General features: G+C 31.7%; 1 long non-coding RNA gene across 1 annotated transcript; it reads right to left on the reverse strand.

Moving 5' to 3' along the window:
* Nucleotides 1-1244: 1244 nt before the first annotated feature.
* Nucleotides 1245-14024, reverse strand: LOC123709046. Its single transcript, XR_006753674.1, has 4 exons — nt 13964-14024; nt 13799-13832; nt 5703-5763; nt 1245-1312 (listed from the first exon to the last, which is right to left on the reverse strand). It is a non-coding gene; the product is annotated as an uncharacterized LOC123709046 (long non-coding RNA).
* Nucleotides 14025-19590: the final 5566 nt, after the last annotated feature.

Raw genomic sequence — 19590 nt, forward strand, 5'->3', positions numbered from 1 at the left:
GTTAAAATTTCCAGTTAAGGCATGAAAGCGGCACAGAGAGGAACCCTGTGCCGCACTTCAGAAATCCAAACACCAAATATTTTTAATTGTAAATATGGTTAAAACTATAGTAAACATGCAACAGCCTTTTTTGTAACTCGTCACGCTAAAACAATATGATTTATAATTACAATTAAGGCAAATATCTTCTCCTCAATGGTGCAGTTGTTAAGTCCCATGTTGAAGCAGCTTGATTGATGATTCTTGATATGTGTGAAGTTAGTAGCGAGGTCTTCCAGCCGTGAGATACCTGTAGAGACGAGCTTCTGATGTAAACAACGCTACAAAAGCCCGGATCTACAGGGTAGATCACGAATGTGCCATAAATTTTCTTCTCTTTTCACTTGCTGACTCTTCGTTCTTACAGTGGAGGTGTTGGAGCTAAATAAAACATATGCGGTAACATACCAGTGACTCTGCGAAGCTTATACTAGCAGAATCCAAGGGAGGACTACGGGATATAGCGCTATTAATACCTGGAGGGCTTCAGTATTTCTTCGCGACTTTTTACATGAAAACCAGTACAAGCTTCCCTGACCAGTGAAATAGGAATATAAACTTTTTCGCATCTAACCTAGATCAACAGATCCCCATGACGCTCAGGTAAAACTTTATGTACTTTATTGGGCCCTACTATAAAGTACAGTTGTAGCTATTGCCATATGTTTTAACTTAGACGAATTATGAAAGTACCTACTAGAATCACACATGAAGCGCACATTTAAATTTAAAACCAACAAATCTGATTTTTTACGCCATACTTTACTGAGATATTATTTACTGTATAATACGCAAATCATACAATGTAGGTATGACAAGGAATCCAAGCAAACTCTAGGTCACAATCTAATCAGAAACTGAGAATGTATAGTATTATTTCATCTAGTTTTAGACAGTTCTGGACAATAATTCACTCTGCGGTCAATACGACCGTGATCAATGTCAGTATTAAAAATAGTTTAAACCACTACATATATCAATTGGGATAAAGTATCCCTCAGGAGCATAGGACAATAATTTTTAACAGCTGTATTTAAAAAAAAGGAAACAATGAGGCTTTTGTCACCTACCATTTTCTGGAGTTTTAAACCAGAGATTTCATGGTTCATGCAAAACTAGGGCGTGGGCAACTGATGGAACTTAATATATAATTGGCCATACTAATTTTAATGACTAAACTATATCAATTATTACAGAACCGGTAGCTCGACTTTAAACTAGATGTTATTTTGGCTTCATACTAGTATCAGCATTACGCCATTGACGCCATGTCCTGAAAATGAAAAAAAAAATATTATTATTTGATAAAGAAATAGTCACAGAGAACAATAAAATTAATGTTCAGTCCTTAACTATGCTTAAATTATGACCCGTCCACCTAGGGTTCTCAGAAAAGAGGTTCCATGGCTAATCAAAAAATACCATGAACTCGGTGTAAACGCCTCGATGTCCAGCCGAAGCGCCAGTAGTGATAGAATTTTCTATATCTTAATGCCATTCGTAATAGTTACGAGTCGTAAATCCATCGACATGAACGACACTCGATTGTCATGTTATAGCCTAAGTTGAAATAAAGGAAATAAATATGGATGTGCTCGGATGATGTATTGAATATATTTTTTGAAAGCTTCCAACAAAAATATACATATTTTTTTCCCGGATAAATTATACTTTACAAGGAGAAAAACCTTAAGGAACGAAATTATCATATAGATCTCTTAAGATAAAATGATGAAAATATCTTGACACAAACGATCAATCACTCGCTTCCCACACAAATCCGCTGAATAATGTCGACGTTACTCATTTCCACAAAATTTCAGTTATATTTTAGATTTATTTTTAGGACAATGAACTTTAAAAATAAAGATAATGAAACCTATTCTGTTATATGTAATAATAATATAGCTTATTGATTGCTATTATAAAGTAAGGTAACAGACAGAAACCCTAACAATCCATCAACAACCAATAAAATGCCTTTAAAGACAACACCATTTTTCAAAAAAGGATGCCATTCACACCTTATCCATAACCAATAAAGTGCTTTGATATACAGTATGCTTACACCCTGTGCAGGTTTATCAACCTTTCATGTAACATTGCTAACATTCCATAAATATACAAACACATATACGATACAGTATAAGACACACGCAGACATAAACAGTAAGTAATAAAATAAAATGTTGTATTTATATTTATTTGGACTACGGGTATAAGCTTAAAGCATTCCACAATTTTATTTTGTTTGCTATCTCCCCCATCATCTCAAATTCGTCTATCTGGCACAAGGCTGGCCTTGCGATCTCGTGCCTGTCACCTCAGATATTTTACCTGTCTTTGTGTCCACCTGTCGTCATTGTACCGGACCACGTTAAATGTAATACTTATGTTAAAAACTATGTATGTGAGGTATAGGGAAGACCGAAGAAGGCTTATATATGATCAGCTGTCAGTGCCGTCCTACCCAAATAATTATTAGGAATTTGGACTGCATAAAAATTGGAGTTGGATATAGATCAATGTTGTACGACGTATTGTCGTCGATTATGTGAATCAAGTTCATAATAAACAATACTGGAGCAGACGAAGGACGTAAATCCAATTTCGTAACTGTCTAACTAAAACCAATTTAATAAATTAGTCAACAACAATAACTAAGCGACTGCCAAAACGGAACACTAAAAATTGTGTTATATATCAGATCAAAAATTAAATCATTTATTTTATATTTAAATGTAACACAATAGGTACGCTAACATCTAACCTTATTTGATTCAATATAACATTCACCGTTGCTTTCACATTATTCAAACTAAATTCGCAAACAAATCAAAAATAGCTCAACTCCCGGCGGCCTAACAAAAAATAATTCGAGGCACTTTCCGCAAATCATCAGAGCATTGTGTTCTGATGTAGTAGGAACTCGGTTTAACAAAAAGACCGTAATTGCACGAGGGAGGAACGATGAAAGACGAACATTCATTGTTTCCCGGGAGGCCTTTACACGATCGCCTCTCATCAATTTCCCCCGGATTGAGATTCCCGAGTAATTCTATTTGACGTATCTTTAACGCTCACTGATTTTCGCGAAAAGATTTTGTTTTGATAGTATACTAGTTATATGTATTTGGAAGTATTGTCGTAGTTTTATTATAGTTCTTTGAAAGGAAATTATTGCTCTTATAGTTAAGTACATATAGCTTTGTTAAACTACTCAGTTATTGGGATATTTGGTTTAGTATAATTAGATTTAAATATTAAGTATAAGGTACATTTTACGTTAAATTTATGTTCATTGCCGTATTCGTCGTCTTGTTAGCAGAGCATATAGGATATTTCATAACTTTGACAGGTGTCAACGTAGAGTTAATTAGACTAAAATAATTATAATATTACAAGATATTGATTTATTTCATAAATTAAAGAGAAAGAAAACTGAAAACTGTTTGATCTATTTGATCTAAATATAGCCAAACGGATAACACCACAAATGAGACCAAAATTATGTTATAAAAAAGACAATGTGACTACTAATAATTTGCTTTTTGAGGTGTATATTATTTTGATCATAGTTTGTTCTAAAATTGGAGATATGAAACAGCTCAGTATGCAGAGCTCCGTTCTCTTATGTTTCAGTGTTAGCGGATCAATTACAAATCGTATACAAGCCTCGTGATAATTGTCAAAGCTGTTGAAAACAAAGGTACTGTATAAATTTATTTTCTAAAATTCATATTTGTCGCAGGTACTTAATGTATAATATAACGAATCACACATCAAAACAACGTATACCTTTGTATGTATACATAGAATTAAACAAGTTTAATAATAATAATTATGTGCTTTTAATTTCAAACTTTTATGACACGTTGTCGCAAGTCATTTCAAAATAAACTGAAAACCTTTAGAACTTAACTGCCATTTACAAATTCACCGTAATACTGAGTATGTTCCCAAAAGTAAATACAATTAATAAAGCTTTACCTAACGTTCGTTATGTTTTGCACTGCTGTAGCAATTTATAAAATTAATCGGGTTAATACTAAAGAGGTTTCTGCGCTATTCAACCCGAGAACGATAATGAATTTCAAGCAAAACCAAAGGATTTAGTTGTACAAATTAAGTGCTCGCTAATTGCACATCATTTATCAATCGTAATGATGTTGTCAAATATATATTTATATAACAGGGAACAAACGGGCAGGAACCTGACACATTACCAGAGCTTTCGCAAATGCGTTGCCGGCCTTTTAAGAATTCGTATCCTTGTTTTCTTGAAAGACGTTGTGTCTGACAATATAATATAAATTTATGCGTAAATAATTATAAAATTATTACTTACTATATTTATCAGCTGTATTTATTACACTACGATATTATTAACGCAGGGCAAAATATTTTATAGAGAATACAAGATATAATCTCCTTATTAATAGATAAAATAAAAAAAAAATTGTAATTTTATTTTTAGCCAAAATAATCGAATTCTATCTAAACAATTGTGATTTAGATTGTGTAAATCAGTGTACGCAGTTTTAATCAAACTTCGTAAATCGATGCGTAATTATCTCAACAATATTCGAATTATTCAGTTTTCACAAAATTGAACTGAATTTCTCGTACACTGTCCTTCGTTGTCATTAATCTTGCACGCTGTCGAGCAAACAGCAGACTCAACGAGATAGTGATGTGATCCATTTCAAACCAAACGATAAAAATTTAAAGGAAAACAACTAGATCGATTAGACGCCTTTTCCATCTTTCAGAGATTAACTATAAGAAATAACAAATATTTACAAAGTTTTTACAATTTTAGTACGTAATTAAAAAAAATATGAAGAATTGAATTATGTGTGTCATTTAATAACAATAATAATGAATATAACACCTTCATAAGCTACTTGAATTAATAACAGAAACTATTTTTTACTTGTAACCATTTTATACAAAATAATACAGACTCAATCACAACACTATTTCCTCGTTACCTAACAATAACTTCAACTTGGTAAAGCTGTAGATTTCAGAGTAATACGCCTGTCAGAGCGTTCACAATGATTTTCTGTTTCCCTTGAGTGAAATTCAATTATTACTTTATTAATGTGCGGCGAGAGGATGATAATTAAAACAGAGATGTCTATTTTTTAAGGTTTTTAAGGTTGCTTAAAGGTTTAATACGAGCAAACTTTTTTGATAAAAGCGTCTACAAAATATTGATCTTATCTTAATTGCGTTTTCCAGATGGCACGATGATAATATAACATTATGGCCATAACAATGTTAAATTGTTATGGGGGCTTCACACTCAAGTCAGAAACCTCTTTCCGTACTCCTTGTTTTTACGAGTGCAAACGTACTCGTACGTGTTATATTTATTGCGATCACAGTAAGCGGGATTGGGGATCAAAAACGGCCAAAAGTAAGCGTGAGTTGAGATTTATAGATTATGTAATCATTCACCACTCATTTAACTGAATAGAACGCATTTAAAATTGTTAAGAAAATATTATTGATGCCACGAAATGACTGAACAAACCAAGAAAGAATCACCAAATATGCAATGCCAAGTATTCTTTGGTTTACGTCAATCTCCACTATAAAACTTCAGCGTGACAGCCCTAAGGATCAGTGTATACAAAAAGATATATACGGCTTACCTAGCAAAGATTGTATTCCATCTTCTTTGCATTCATACTGGCTTGTTTTCCCAAAGGTCGTCTGAAACATTCAGTACCAAATGTTACATTTCAATATGTTTACTCCGACCTAACTTTTACTTCGTATTTTATGTGAGAACAATATTTTCATGTACGCTATACATATATGGGTGTGACTATGCAAATCTAGTTAAGTACGACGTTTTTATAAGCTGGGCAATTCTTATATTAATGGTTGTGGTATTAATATAATATTGGAATACATAAGAGTAAAATTACTCAAATATCTGAACAAATCATTTCGTTTAGAATTTTATTTAGATTTTCTTTGGTACCATATAGTTAAAGTTGTAAAAATGTATTTTTTAAATATTTTACATAGGTAATGTATTTGTGTAAATTTATGTGTGCGTCTAATATCATATTGTTTTAATACCAACAGTCAGTAACAGTACGACTATAATATTTGTTAAATTCTGATAACGTATATTATGTTACGTAACTATAATATGCTGGAAACTATATAGAACAATATCTTATAAAGAAATCCAAAAAGTCATTGAATGGATTCCAAAGATAAATTTGTCCAATGGCAAGATAGGCAAGAAGAAAATCACTGAAGATTAGTCTTGCGATGAAATAGAAAAACTGGGAAAACATTATCGTACAATTTATGTTTTTGTATCTAATGTGAATGTGATTTATGGACAAAAAGTATTTCTGTATCAGTCTGAAACAATAATATCCTTCTGGATTTAGGATCCAGGAGACAAAGGCATCAAGCGGTTCAATATTAAGCTGTGTATGGCGATAAAATTATATTTATATTAATAAATATAATATACGAGTGGCACTACAACGTTTTTGGTTTATGATATTTTTTTCTAGACATGTCGGTTTCCTCACGTCGTTTTTCTTCGCCCTACGAGCGAGTGATAAATGCGTACATAGAACGAAGACAGACAGACAGTAGGTAGGTAGACGATGCTATATTTATATATATATATATATAAATATATATTATACTTCAATGTAAAACATTCAACATTTTCAATTGATTATGAAGTAATAAGGTAATGTAGACACCACAAGGGCGTGGATTATCCGTAAGATTTAACAGCACATATCCTAAATCTGGTATTAGGTATACGAAATCGAATGACGCGGCGACGTGAGCTAGCACACACACGGTACCAAGACATTATTATTTATACATAAATATGATGTCATTAACATTGCCGATTTCCATTTCAGAGGCTCACCCACCTGGATCAATAGTTAACAAGAAAGGCAGTATGTAAATGGCTTAAAAATACTACTTATCCAGAATTATTTTAGTTAGAGAAATAATAACTGGAATATACAATTCTATGTAATTAGTCGAATATTAAATAAAGGCGTCTAGAATAATTGCTGACATTAATTTCTTGTCAAAATCAAATTGAAAATGAAAAGCCGCCTAATAGTGTAATTAATCCCGCTCGCTTATAATTAATATTTCGAGAAATTAATCTATTTGGCCTTGAACCCTTTCAACGTTTAGATGTAACAAAATAATATCTTTTTATTTCAAATTGTACTTACGGGAAACACTTTATAGTCTACAAAAAGTATTTTTATTTGACATATACCAAGGTATAAATTACGACTAATTAAAATTATTGTGATTATTCCGTTATATATATATATACCTATTACATTTAAAATATTGAAAAATAAGCAATAAAATATATCCTACAACTATAGAGTCAAAACTGTTAGTGTTCCTACCTAAGTAAAAGCAAAATCAAGGCTATGAAAACGCGTTATTAAAATGGAAATTCATCAGTCTTAATACGTACTACGGCTTTAAGAAAAAAGTAACTTCTTCTAAATGTACGAAATAAGAATCCAAATACATAAAAACTGAGTAAAATAATCACTAAAAAGTGGATATGAAATAGCCACATTCATATCAGAATATATGATGTTGCGATAACAGTTTGGCCGAAAGCCAGTGACCACGCAAGATTTATTTAATGCACAGCGATCGATGTTATTGGCTGGCACTTGGGACCAACCCGGCTTACCCTATCAAAATATGTCGTGTGATTAGTGATGTATGATTTAATATTTAAATCCATTGGATTTACTCATATTTATTCTGAATGGTTTAGCTGAAGGATATTGTATGCAGTGTACTGAGGTTGAAAAAGGTACTCTTTCAAGTTAAAATGTAAAACTTATCTTTTCGTAGTCGGTTGGGTTGGGAATTTAGTTGCATGGTCTCGATCGATTTCAATATGTTTTTGATCATTTTAATTTTATTTTAATCGTTAAAATGTTTGCCAATGTTGCTGGTCACAGCGTCTTAAAGCTGAGTTGGGCCCATTTTTGATTATATTGTGTTTGTATTTTTTTACATATATATTTTTTCTTTCTCTTTCCCTCTCCTCCCCTCTTTCTTTCCCTTTTTTTAATGTATCAAGTTGGTAATAGTTGTCTATACGATTATTGATTGGGACGCGGCATAGCTCTAACGCAAGTCGGACAAAGTTTTGGATATTAATAAAAAAATCACGGCTTTTAAAAATTAATGCAATTAAAAAAATGTATAAAATTCACACACGTGTGCACGATTTCATTCCTGGCGACAAAAAAATTTGTAGGCACAGAAGGTAACTACGTGTTTTAAAAATGGTACCTCCTGGAGTTACTGTATTAATGGCCTAATGCAATATAAACTTCCTATGTTCCTAGACATGGAATAAAAAACTTTGCTCGAAAGTTATTTCTTTTTTTGCAACAAGGAAGCGGTGAGGACACAGAAGCGAGGAAATTAAACTTCGTTGTAAATAGGAGAAAATAAAAGGAATCTTATAATAGCGTCCGCCGCTCAATTTGAAACTGCAGAACTTCTCGCAACCGTTGTATTTGGTTTTTCTTTACTGCAAAGACAATTTCTAAGTGTTCCGGTTTCATACATATAACAGCGCAAAATATAGAAAGTTTAGGTCTAAATGAAATTAATTTTTTTTTAGAGGATAGGGTGTGTATAGATGAAAAAGAGAAAAGAAGAAAGATGAGAAAGAGAAAAGAGGTGGTGGCATATGTGTTTTACATAAAAAATCGTAACTGTCACATATAATCTAACACAAATATATAATTATTCGAAGTATTCCTGAACAAATACAACTCTCACGAAAAGTGCGTAATATTTATTCAATGGCCAACCATGTCTCGTGTCCATGGATTGTAACGTAAGTTAAGATCCGTTTGCCTTTTGTTTTAAAAGAAAGACATCGAAAATCTCAAAATCTATACGAATGTAAAAATTATTCTAGCAATTATGTAGACTGTATAACAAAGTGCTGTTCGTTACACTATTCCCTATCGTAGTAAAACTATTCAAACTTTAGTGAAGACAGTGTTAATAGTGCTCTATATCTTGGCCGCAGGGAAAATTACTTTAGCTTAATTCAGTTGCAAACTCCACTTGTATCTGCATAACGGCAAACTTAAGCTGCACATTTGCATGTTAACATAAACTATGCATACTCCATTGTTAACTTATGTAACTTAACTATGCTCAACTTAAGCTGAACTAATTAGCTGGAACAGTCGTTATTTATTTGGCTAAGATATATAAATAAATTAAATTGTTATAAACTTTAATTTGCACGGATTTTATTTTTGCCGACCACTGTCTAGTGGTTTTAGCGTGCGACTCACTGAGGTCCAACCCCTGTGGGTACGAATCCAACTCTGCACCAGCGGACTCTCTGCCTATATTTAACACACGTACGGTGGTGGAAAAAATCGTGAGTAATGAAAATGGAGGAACCAAAAAAAGTCGTCATGCGTCAGACACAGAAGGCTTGAAGAAAACTACGAATACTTGTCTATTAGGAAAATAAATGATCACGAAATAGACAGAAAAATCTGAGGCCCATACCTAAAAGATTGTAGCACCATTACCTTTTTTCGCATTTGATAATAGACAATAAACGACATGCAACAATGCAACAATACAGTTACTTATTGCGATAAATATTTTTTTAAACATGAAAAGTATGTTTTTAACCTATTTAATTTTGTTTCTTAATATAGTTGCGTCTTACTGATTGGCATACTTTGATTGTGACGCCGAAAAAGGTTTGGTGTTTTGACTTATCAATTAAGAACTTTAACTAAACGTAGGTATTGATAATGATTCATGATACGTTTTTATTTAACTATATTTTGTTATTTTCATTAGTTCAATTAATACACTAACTCCAGACAGCTCTAAATGCTCTAACCATTCCCACATTTCGTGCAATTTAGTACTGAATCTAATATTAGTCTAATTATACTGGTCTGTGCAGGTAATTTAGTTCTACAACTATGTTAATTAGTCTGGCATGTCCACCATTTTGGCTTTGGTTTTTATTATGTTGAAATATAATTAATTTGAAATGAAATATTCTTTAAATTGAGAGCGCCAATTTCAAGAATAGAAAACATATTTTATTTTTATTTATTTTATCGAGGAATTATAATATGACTGAACTGTGGGCAAAACTGCTGCTGAACTAGTATTCTAAAATGTGTATAGAGCCTATATACTACCTACCAAGTGTATAGAGTAATGGTTTCATCTACTCATAATTAAAAAGTAAATTTTTGTTGTTTTTTACATATTAAATACTAGAAATATTTTAAGCAAATTCCTAATGAATGGTATTTCTGATTCCTAATGAATGTTGTTAGTAATCACGATTTCTTTACTTTATGCATGGTTAAAGTTACCATATTACTATTAATATTATGATTATGCCGCGTTACTTAGTGTCTTATCAATACAAATAATACAAGAATTGACTAATTGATATAACTCATAATGTATGTAACTTCTATGTAAAATTCCTTTTAAGATAATTTTTTACGCCATTACGTGTGGCAGAATAAACGAACTTTCTATTGGTACCATGACATTTTTTTGTACCATATTCTTGAAAAATAAATGTTTATTATTAAGATAAAAAGCATTAACATGGTTCTAAAGACATTAAAAATTATATAAAGCAAATCCTCAAAACAAATAGTTGGACAATTTACATAAATTCAATTCTAGTGCAATTTCCGCATTGCCCGCTAGAAAACGAGATAAACCTTGCCAGAACATTGTTAGCTCAAATTGCATTTGCATATTTCTTTGTTTGGAGTCTAGATTGTCTAGACTGGCAATGTAATAAACGGAAAGTATCATCGAATTATCCATTTGGGATTTGCCAAACAAACAAGCCTTTGTCTTGGATATTTACAGATAGATGGATTTTTTTAATTTTATTAACGCGAATACTATTAGGTATTTTGTACTCAACGCAACGGTTATGGTACATCGGCGCATTTGTATTCTATATTCAAACTCATCACATACTTTAGTTATACTAAAGTATAAGCAATTTCTAATATTATCTACTTTTATGTATAAGTTGTAAAAATTCGATCCATTTGATTATTTTACAAAATTTCTTCCAAGAAACACACAACAAAGTATGCATTTATAATCATGAACTCCATATCACCGTCCTGCACCCCATTTTATATTTTTTAAATAATATTTCGTATGCGAAGCGTGATCGTAAAAGGGTGAGATGCGGTAGTAATTTCGCGCCTCAGGCTTCGGCCATAATTCCCTCGCTATCATGAATTAGCATGTATTTGATTACGTTTGTGTCTGTGTGCGAAGATATATGTGCATGCGAGTTTGTATAATTATCGAGGGACAAGTGACCCTGCTCAAACATGGTCTGGTTAAGTAGATTATGAAGGTATATAAATCTTGACGTTTTTGTAAAATCAAAGGGTGTATTTAGAATTTCGACTTGGTAAAACGTACCTATAGTAAAGAAACTTTAATCGATGCATAATTTTTGATACTTTCTTTTGAGAATTTTATCGTATCTAAGAAATGCAATAGTATGTATCTCTTTCGAAATAAAATCTTTTCACCTAATTAATGGTCGATCTTGTATAATTTGTTTGACAATTTACAATGATTGATACAATTTATAATCGTGACTATAATAATTAAAGAAATAATAAAATCATCTATTTCACAATAAATTATATTTAGGATTTGACTGAAAAAAAAAATATGTTGAATTATTTACGGCTTTTGTTACCCCAAAGCGTGACTTATTATATAATGTTTAAGGAACTTTATTTCTCTTTACAAAAATGTATTTTATTTACATGAGAAACGTAATATGTATATACGAGCCAGATACATACACATATTATATAAACCTTCATTCTTTATTTGTGTAAAAGTTATTGCACATATTTTAATTCATTGACAAAAGATATATCTCTAATTCTTTCTGTCTATTGTGAAAATTACTATTCCCACCAGAAACGTGAAAATAATTTTACCCGTAGCGGTCATTTTATCAGCGTAATAACAATTTAAACAAAGAACCTTAATAAAATATTATTATCGTCTAATTAGAAGTTATATCAAATCGTTAAAGATAAAGGATAGAACAATAATACTTGAATATCTTGTCGAGTTCATTTGTCATTCATATTAATTTTAATACTAAAGTTGCTTATTCCTCGCTTTCCTTAGAGGCTATAATATTTCACTAATGTACTGAAATTACAAGTTTATGCCGCCATTTTCATGTAATATTTCGTGTGCTCTCAACCGCGTTTGGATCTCGGTTGGTCTGGTCTTTTTATTGTAAGTACTTTTTATTCGATATAATAAATATCAAGTCAGCTGAATAAGAGACAATTTTTAATTATTTTAAACGAAAAACTTTTTTTTTAAGTAAAAAGGTTGTGTATAATATTGGAGTATCTACTTACGCCAAATTTCGTCCACGAATTTCTAGGAAACTAAAATTCATATCCAAATTAATCTTTTTATTTAAATTCCAATTTTGTAAAAATTTGACATAGTTTTTGCGATACAAGTATTTTTAAATTTTATTAAACGATTTTTTTTATGTTTTACCTACTTTAATTTCCTTATCCATCTGCAAAAAAGTCCGTGTGTGCGTGTGCGTGTTTATCTGATTAACTTTTTTCTTTTATATTAAAAACCCAAATTTCGGTCTATTTACTTTGTATAACATTAAAGTATAAATAAAAATGAATTCCATTAATTTCAGAAAATATTCAGGTGAGTGAACGGTACAAATTTTCAAGGATCAGGAAAATGGGAAAAGTTTTAATCCAAATCCAGCATCGGAACAAAACAAAATTTCTTACAAGTCACATCAACGAAGATTAAACTGATAAATAATAATGAGAAAGACAAGTTTTAGGTATTACTAAATTAAGCTTTAAGGTATTGACTTTTTGCTTGATTTAACAGCTTTTTTAATACAAAAATGGAATATATTAACAATATGCGATAAGAATGGACACATCTCTTGGAGAATGTGTCTCTCAATGGAGTATGTGTCCCGCAAGCGAATAGTATGTAAAAATAACATATATGTATGACTAAATACATTTTATTCTCAGTTATGTATTCCAACATCTGCTATCTACCTATCTGGCTTAAGGATTATGAAGGGAGTTAAAACCAGAGGATTAGGATTCGATGCCTGACCGTTTCGGAATGATAGGCATTCTTCTGTTTGCCGTAGAAAACAATCAGTGAATGAATTACCCTGTAATTAGTAGATTTTGATCTTATGATATGAAGCTACAGAATTAAAATTTAGATTTAGAACTTTTAAGTTTCTATTAAAGATAATAATTTGATTAGAATATTAATAGTAATCATAAATAAATTTGAGTGTGTTTTTGTGTATTGAGCCTCAAATCATCTTTTAGCGTATTCAGGTGTTTTCATTTTAAATATATATTTGTTTACTTATTGCGGATGATAATAAGTTATCTGTTCTTAGGGTAACAAATATGTGAATTACCTAATTTGATTTATGTATGTTATTATAACAAAATACACCCTTTATTTTAATAGCATCTATACGTTAGTGAAATAAAGTCACTCTATAAATTAAAATATAATTAAAAAAGAGGAACAAAAATAAATCTATTTAACGTATAATAGAAATAAGCAAAAAAAAATTAAACAATTTCAAATAGCATCTTACCTTATCCAATGCCACCATAGAAGACGCTCCGCATCTGAAATATAAAAAGAAGTTACTTAACACCCATTAAAAGATACAAACATTCGGAAGGAACATGGTAACACCGATGATCACACGTTATAGAATTCGAATTATTCCACCCTTACTTTCATATTAAATACGCACCTTGGGTTTTTGGGCCTTAAGGACTTTTAATTTGAATTCGTGTAGCTGAAGCTCTGTCACGTCTAACTTTGAAGCGAGCCGCGCCCCTACACGCTACTTCAACTGAATCTCTACCCCTATTCCGGGCTTTGGGAGGCGGAAGCATTTAGTTCCAAATGAGCTTAGCTTCATACGCGTTGTACAATGTAAACTCAACTTTATATTCCATAATTAGGGTAGGATATTGCTTGAGGAGTTAAATGTTAGGACCTTTTCAAGTCTGCCGAGTGCATTTCAGTACCCGGGGATGCTGCGCAAAATAGGAGCACAAAATATGAACGAGACTGCTAGGCGCTGCCGGGGCGGGGCGGGGGTGCGAACAGACAGGGGATATTCGAAATTTGAATTCGCCAGCACCACAGTTTATATATTACAGTTATGCCAGCATAGTTTACATTAAATGACAAAAAATGGTTTTATTCGGTCCAAATTTAAAATAAGTTTAGACAAATTTTGATTTTGAACGTTTGAATTTTTTTAAAGGCTTAGTTAATTAGGGCGGTTGTACAAATTGGTGAAACGGGCAAAGTCTATCGTTTGTACCTCTGTTTTGAAAAACAAAACAGCGTTGGATAATTGAATTTTCCCTCATTACATTATCTGTGAAGCAGAATGTTTTAGGGAAATTGTATCCTCCCCATACAAACGGAATATTTGTTTTGTTGGCACGTTGTTAGAGATTATCTGTTTTATTTATATCTACAAAAAGCTTGAGATAATTAATAATTAGTTGTATGCAACGTGTTTTATAATACGAGAGATATAACTTAATAACACAATTCCACTAAAACTAATAACACATTATATTTGTCCCGTTTATTTATTTGAAATTTTATGTTTTAAGGGTTTCGTTGCCGGGGCAACAATAACTGTATCGATGCAAGTGGAACGATATATACAAACTACATTAGTCTAAATACAGTATTGCTTCTCTATCTCTCATATCGTATTTACAATGTGATAAAAAGAGACCACTGCTATTGATAAAATAGTATGAAATTATTTAGTTTTTTTTCCTTGGTCATTTGTTTTATAGGCAAATCAGCCCGCAGTACCCCACACTGCTTTTTGGGTTTTAAACTGACGATCGCTTTTACCCAATAAGGAAGTTATAGTTACATATAGTTCTGTACGCGGCCGAAACGTGGACCTTGCGAGATGTGGAAAGAGAGAAAATAGACGCTCTAGAAATGTGGTGCTGGAGAACAATGCTTGGGGTTTCGTGGACCGAGTTTCGTATAAATGTCTCGATACTTCAAGAACTCGGTATTAAGCAGCGTTTATTTTCAATAGTACAATCTCGCATCCTTACATTCTTCGGACACGTATCTCGGCGTGGTATTCAGTCCATAGAACGCCTTGTCGTCCAGGGGAAGATAGAAGGCACTAGACCGCGCGGAAGGTCACCTACGCGTTGGACTGACCAGATCAAGTCTGCCGTAGGAGGTACACTCAATGAGTGTAGCAGGATGATCACTAATAGGCAACGATGGCGAAACGTCGTGAAGCTCATCACATCTGCTCCTTTGATTACCACTACTAAATAGCGATCACGACCGCTCTGTCAAGAGTGTACCGGATAAGAAGAAGTTACACATAGAAAAATCCATCAATGCACAACCGCCCTCATAAACTAATGTACATGATTATTTTTGACACAAGGCAATGAATTTCTTTAAAAAAAAAACCACTCGATAATACTAGTGCACTACGCACATTAGTATTAAATTACAATATTTGTATCATTAGCCTTGTAATGTGAGTTAAATGTATTGTCTGAATTAGCTTGTTTATAAACTATGAGACTTATTATGTAATTTGACACATCCATAATCTAGATGCATCTAAAGACGGACCTGTGCTTGTAACTTAAATAAACAAAACTTAAATTACTTATAAATTATAATTATTTAAATTTATTTATTTATTTAACAAAATAACTTGCCATTACGGGTCACCCCAATGCCGAAAGTATTAACACTAATATTACATATACATACACACACCTACAAACAGAAAATATAACTACAATCAATACGACAATTATTAATAAAATATTTACAAAATACCTATTTCTACCACTAACTAGTAACTGATAAAGCAAAGCTTGTGTCAGTTCACTCAATTGACAATTCAAAATCTCCGTTAATATAGGAGTTCGTTCAGTATTTCAATGCATTGTGTCATGTGTCCCCTGTTTAAAGGTTAGTTTTATTATGTATGAAATATAAAGACTACTTATAAACTGTTTAGGAGTGTGAAACCGACGCGCTAAATAAAAATATTGGACTATCACATTACAACGTCAATCTTAAGATAAATGCGATGATACATCGGTCGTATTAGCCGATTCATTACGTGAGGTCAGTCATAACAGATTGTTGGGATTACGTCACAGGTATTACATAGACGACCATAAATCGGTGTCCTGTCGCCTGGAATCCACCGATAATTTACGCCTAACGTGTCATATAATTTACTGGCTTGGGATTAACTTTTTATTTGTTCATAACGTATATATGTACCATATTTTGTTATTATACGCACGCAAATTTAATACGTGATGTACGAGTTTTTTTATACAGTAGGGATACCTTAAAGAGGCACACTGAACTCTATGACATTTGAGATAATTGCTTAATAAAGCCGGTGTTTATATCCGTTAAAGATACATTGTCTTTTGTTAAAAATTACACACTTACACTCAGCTTATAAATACAATTTTGTGAATAAGTTGAGAAATGCAAAGTTAAAACCTGCGAAAATGTTTCACTACGCGAATCTGTTTTCTGAGTGCAAATTTGCTAATTTAAAGCAAATATGTCCTTTGTTAAAAGTATTATACTAACGAACTTACCTTAATATTAGAACGGTCATTAAGTATAGTTTAAATATTCTTCCTTATTGACACAACATGCACGTTCTCACTGAAAAAATAGAGTAATTTTTTAAAATAAAATAACAGTTATTATCTTCACTTTTGGAACTTTGAATTACCCAGTTTGACATGTTTTCTTGGAAATACACATATATTTGTAAAAATGTAATTTCTTATGACAATAAGACATTACATTCCTGTCATGGACATCCATGAGCCTTTTTTATTCATTAAAAAAATTAATCATACTACCAACCAATACTATATTTAATATTATAGATTACAATAGATACAATAGACACTTTATGCGCTCATGTTAATTAATTAAAAAAAAAACATTATGTTCCAGTAAGTGAAATACCTAATTCTAAGACGATGAAACTAACGATAGAGATATACTACTCGCCTGAGTTACTAAAGCTCCTTTAAATGACTATAAACTACGTCTTTATTTTCGTTAAAGTATTTGAGAAGCTATTCAGCAGCATTTAAGCCATAACTTAGGTATTATGGCCCACTGCAGTTCGCTGAGAAAATACTGAAATCTTACGTTTAATAAATTGTGTTATTAGACTTTTAACGCTTAATTTTATTTGCGAACTCGTTTATAGGTATATCAAATTATTTTTAATTATACTAATAATTCCCAAGATGGGTATATTTATACTTATTTATTTTACTATATCGGCAGATAATTATTTTAAAATAACACAATCCTTAAAACTATTTACGATCCTGCTTTATGTAAACATATACGTTACACGTTATAAGAATTTTGTGGCTAAACAAATTACGCTTTTACTTTATAAGACGTTTTGTTATTTAGGAATTCAAGGAAATTAAAAAACAAAAGGCGACATTTAAAACGTAAAATTATAAACTCAGAACAACACGCTTTGTTTAAAATTTAAAATTATTTTGTCATTTATAACATATAATTTTAATGCCGTGCTTGTGTCCATATAATACTGAATAATGTCTCAGACACTATCGACATATTTATATGTTCGCAGAGTGAATTCACAATAGCGATATTATGTGTTTAATATTTTATATGACTTTATTATATTTCATTTAATGTTTATCGACATTATCGTATTGGCATAGTCTGTAAGGATAATATATGTATTTTTGTATGTGTAATAAACAAATAAATAAATACTATTATATCGGTACTTATTCTTTCTGTGATTCAAACATGCCATCCTATGGGAAGTATTTGGTCTATTAAACAAAGGTATCATACAATGTAGATATTTAACAGAGTTAAACAAATATATTCATTTTAAGGCAGATCCGCTTAGTGAGGCCCCATTAAGTGAACAAACCGAGCACGTTTGGGCGTCCGCCAATTTGATGTGTAACTTGGCTCAAAACACTAAGCCTTTGCCTAATCGAGGTTATGATTAACTGTCTATGAAAAATCCTTTGATTGTTATGTTAAATCAGATAAAGAAATGCGAACGCAATATACTAGTAACACATATAATCAAATTTAGCGTTTAACCTAGTAGACTAAAATTGAATCTGTCAGATAGTGACGTGTATCTCGTTCGTATTTATTAAGTTGCTCATTTATTTCTAAATACATTTTTTGTAATGAGAAATAAAGATCTTTAAATATTAAACATTATATAAATTTAGCTTACACTTATTTTTATACATTAGACTGGCAGGTCACGCCTGCCACAAAATAGTTTTGTCTAGACCCTTGTTCAGCCTTTAAGTCGTTTTCACTAGAAAATCGTAATGCAACTGAAGTAGTCCGTACCAATGTAGACACAGATTAGACTAGCTAAAGTTTGGCCGATGACAATTGACATGTGACAGATGACAATAATTATTGATTGATAGCTTTTATGGTGTAAATATATTTTGACATATCTCAAAAATATTCTATTAAATAAATAAGTTCCTTAATTAACAATGGCGATGTTTGTTCATTGAGTATTATAGTAATAAAGGACGCCACTCAACCCAGTATTTATTATGTATATTCAATGTTCTACTACGGACATTATTGCGGGTAATTACCACCATTTCGTAGCCATTAAAGAATAAAAAATTAAGGCACGTAATTACTATATGTGCCGTTTCCGAACCTCATTAGAGAAGCTCTAAATACCCGAGTCAACCGAACTAAATAACGAGTCACAAATTTAGTGAAAGTAATTTTTGTTTTTGTTTTGAATACGTACACTTTTTATATTTATTATATTTTTTTTAGTTCTCTTTTTTGCGCTACTTGAAAGACCAGCAACGTACCTTCAACGAACGTACGGCCCATGCTTTAACCGGATACGACTTCTTCTATAATTAAAAAAAATCGAATATAACCCACTTAAATAAGAATATAATCTCTGGAATCGAAATGCGCTAAGCATAAGCTGTACATAATTGAGATTATATTTTAAAGTCATTTGAGTCATTCAGCTTTATTTATTACCGTTTACTCTCGCGAATCCAAACGCTTCCATTTGAGTGTATTTTCGCTGTGACGATACTAGCTTTTCAGAAATTCAGGAGGTAACATAGGTTTAAAAAGCACCATTATTCTATAAACGTATTAGGATAAAACATATAATTATTATAAACATTAATTTATTATATCAAATGCAGTTAACTAGATGACTTTATGGAGATGCTGTAGCCGTTAAAGCGAGGCGCGAGGACTGAATTTAATTGTGAATTTACGACGTCATTAAATTGA

This window comes from Pieris brassicae, chromosome 4, assembly GCF_905147105.1.
Source record: "Pieris brassicae chromosome 4, ilPieBrab1.1, whole genome shotgun sequence".
Taxonomy (NCBI): domain Eukaryota; kingdom Metazoa; phylum Arthropoda; class Insecta; order Lepidoptera; family Pieridae; genus Pieris; species Pieris brassicae.